The sequence below is a fragment of the Rattus norvegicus genome, chromosome 7 (genome assembly GCF_036323735.1).
Source record: "Rattus norvegicus strain BN/NHsdMcwi chromosome 7, GRCr8, whole genome shotgun sequence".
In the NCBI taxonomy this organism is placed as follows: Eukaryota; Metazoa; Chordata; class Mammalia; order Rodentia; family Muridae; genus Rattus; species Rattus norvegicus.
In genome coordinates, this window is record NC_086025.1 from 91400446 (window position 1) to 91403857 (window position 3412).

Here is a 3412-nt window from a genome sequence, read left to right on the forward strand (position 1 = left end):
ATTGCTAATTATAAAATCAAAGTATCATCAACTTTGCGAGGTGGGTTATGAGCCTGCTCTCTTGAGACATAGTTTCGTAGCCCAGGCTTGCCTCAAACTTGCTGTGAGACCGAGAATAACTGTGAACTTGCCTGCCTACCCCCACCTGTCAAGTGCTGTGAGAACGGGCATGCACTACCATACCCAACACATTACCTGTCATCTCTGAAGAAGGGTGAAAACATTCGATATGTTGCAGAATCAAATACTCAGCCAAGATTTAATTCATTGTGTAAAATTAAATGAACACTTTCATCTTATCAGTGTGCCAATTTGCTTTTATCTTTAATAAATGGTTAAATTATATGTATAACCAGAATGGGTGTTAAAGACTGGTTTTAAAATTAAAGCTCCCCCCTCAGACTACCTAAGAAGACCTGAAAAGCCTCAAGTCCACTGTGGATGGTGGACATTCACAGCATTCGTACTATAGCAGCCCATGAACTTTCAGACTCCCCAAACACAAGATATTTTTCAACTTAAAAATAAATTTTATTTGCATATTTATATACTTATAAACCCAGGTTCCTGCAAAATTTCTCAGGCCAAAAAGGGAGGGGTCATGAGTGGAAAAAAATCTTAGGAATTTTAGTGGATGAAGGTCTTCAAAGCTTAGGAAGCTAGGAACAGAAAGGCAGATTTATGGCATGACCCCACACACACCTCCCAACTCCTGGCTTTGAGCCCCAAAGACTGACTTCAGTAGGACATCAATGGCGAAATAGTTCGCGAAGCTGAGCTCTCCATGTTGGCTCTGCTGGCAGACAGTAAGAAATGCCACACCTGTGACTGCAGTCTGTGAAAGCAGGGACCCAGTGACCCAGGTGAGCGGTGGACAGCAAGGTCTTGTTAGGCAATCATAGTGAGGGCTCTTTGGATGTCGATTGGTCTCTAAGAAGGAAAGACTACTAAAATGGTGGCTCATGCCATTAATTCAAATGCTCCAGAGGTGGAGACAGGAGGATCTCTCTGAGTTGGAGATCAGCCTGGTCTACAGAGAGAGTTCCAGGACAGCCAGAGGTACACAGAGAAATCCTGTCTCAAAAATCAAAACAAAAATGCTGTAAGAAGAAAGACTCCAGACCCAATGGCCCAGAGTCCAACTTGAGCCACACAGTTGACCAGAAGCTCAGTTTCCATTTTTGGCAATTCCTATAGTCCAGACCCCAAACCTCATGGTTGAAGGGAAGGCGGGTTCGATCTCCTTAAGGAAGGACCTTGCGGTAGAGCCACGTGTCCGCTTGCTAAGTATTCTCTAAGCTTCCTCCAAGGAAACTATGCAATGATGTGTACGAAGGAAAAGGAAAACCAAGCGTGAGAGGGATTACTAGACTACGAACTGACATTACTGGGGACTACCACCCAAAGTGGGGGCTTGTGGTGATCCAGGGAGTTTTCAGGGAAGTTTGAATCCCAGGGAGTGGAGAGAGCCACCTGTGTCTACCTTCCAAGCAACCGAATCTGCCACCGAAGTAAACACACAGCAGAAAACGACTCTCTAAGAGTCCTCCCTGCCTCAGTTATCCCGGGGAGGTTAGCAGTTCGGAAGGTGGGGATGGGTGATATCCGACACATCCCTATGTGACTTGCTATTTGACCTGTGGTCGCACGGCTGCTGCCTGCAGAAGTGGCTGAGACCCCTAAAGACATCGCGTGCCTGGGTGGGCACCCACCGCCTTCTGCCCGGCTCGGCTCGCCCCTCGCAGCACACCCGACCCTGAACAAGCCAGAAAGGTACAGCCTCCCAACCCCCCGGGCAGTCCGGGATCTCAGCGGTTACCAGTTTACAAGATCCAAGTCCTCCTAGAACACGCCAAGCCATTCCACGCCTAGACAGAACAAGAATCTCTGCGTTGCGAGAGCTCCACAACAGAAATAAATCCGCTTCTAGCAAGAAATTAGACCTGGAACGGCCAAAAGTATTGTGCCCCGTGTGAGGATCGAACTCACGACCTTCAGATTATGAGACTGACGCGCTACCTACTGCGCTAACGAGGCACCTGCGAGCAGCTTCCGGCCTGAGTCTCAAGACCCTGGTGGAAAGCCCAGTGCGCATGCTCAAAGGGTTAAGTTCCGTTAGCGTTTCCAAAATCTCGGAGTTTCTTGCCTTTCTGGGACCAGCCCATCTACACTCGCGCTGTCTTTATTCGCCTGCCCCTCTGTCCATCAACAGACACAATGGGTTGCCTGCTAAAGTTGTCCTGGTGCGGGAGAGCATGGGAGAGAGAGACTGTTGTGAGCTTTTGTATAGAGTTCACACGCTCAGGATGTTATGAAATATTTATTGGGCACCTACTGTGTTCCTGGCCTCCTTCCGGATGCTGGGTTCTCACGGTCACTCTTAACCCGGCGTAACTGAGCGAAGGAGCCTCGGGTAATAATTTAGAAGCATGCGCGTACTCGTGCACCCTTTCTGCCACCTTGCTTCAGCTTCCCCAGGACGTCCCTGGGAGCTCTAGGAGGCACAGCTCGGGAAGGCTAACAGGCACCCGGGATTCTCCAGTTGAGCTGCATTGTTCGAGAAGCAAACACGCTGCTCAATAGGGAGTCTGGATCTTTTAAATATGAATCTGTGGCCGTTTGAATGAGAATGGCCCCATAGGCTCGTATATTTGAATCCTTGGTTCCCATTGGTGTACTCTCTAGGAAAACTGGGGGGGTGTGGGCTTGTTGGAGGGGTCCACACCAGGCCCAGTCTCATAATCTCCGCCCCCCATATTACAGATAAAGTGTGAACTCTCAGCTATTGCTCTTACTAGAGGCTGCCTGCTACCATGTTCCCCCAGGGTGGTCATAGACTAATCTGAAACTAAGCAAACCAACCCCTGCCCCTAATTAAATGCTTTCCTTTATATGTTTCCTTGGTTAAGGTGTCTTAACCCTGCAATAGAACAGTAACTAAAACAGGGTCCCACTTACTGTCAAAGGCAGTAGGGAGCCTTTGGGTACGTGAACAACATGCCAGGCCCAGATTCTTGGTTCCTGGAGCAAGTGTACTCATTCCACGGGGGACTCCAGATTGAGCCTCTGGCTTTGAGTTCAGAATACAAGGGTATTCTAGCCCCACATCCCACAGGACTACAAGCTTGGAGGGACCTAAGACAGCCATGTCTCAGACCCACAGGCTGACAAAGTGTTCCAGAATGTACCTTCTGGAATTGCAGGAACAGGTCTTTCCCACTATCAACTATACACAGGCCACTGCCTCCACCTGACTGTCCTCTCCATGCTACTGGGATTCCTTCCTTCAACAGTCAGGTCAAAGGTCACATCCTCTGAAACTTACTAATTCTTTCCCCCACCTATCTCCTTTCTGACTGCCAATAAGGCAGCTTATTTGCCACCACCTCCAACATGTGGCTCTTTTATTCTC

At 48.7% G+C, this 3412-nt stretch overlaps 1 non-coding gene across 1 annotated transcript; it reads right to left on the reverse strand.

The window, feature by feature from the left end:
• Positions 1–1964: 1964 nt before the first annotated feature.
• Positions 1965–2037, reverse strand: Trnam-cau2 (transfer RNA methionine (anticodon CAU) 2). The gene has a single exon. It is a non-coding gene; the product is annotated as a tRNA-Met (tRNA).
• Positions 2038–3412: the final 1375 nt, after the last annotated feature.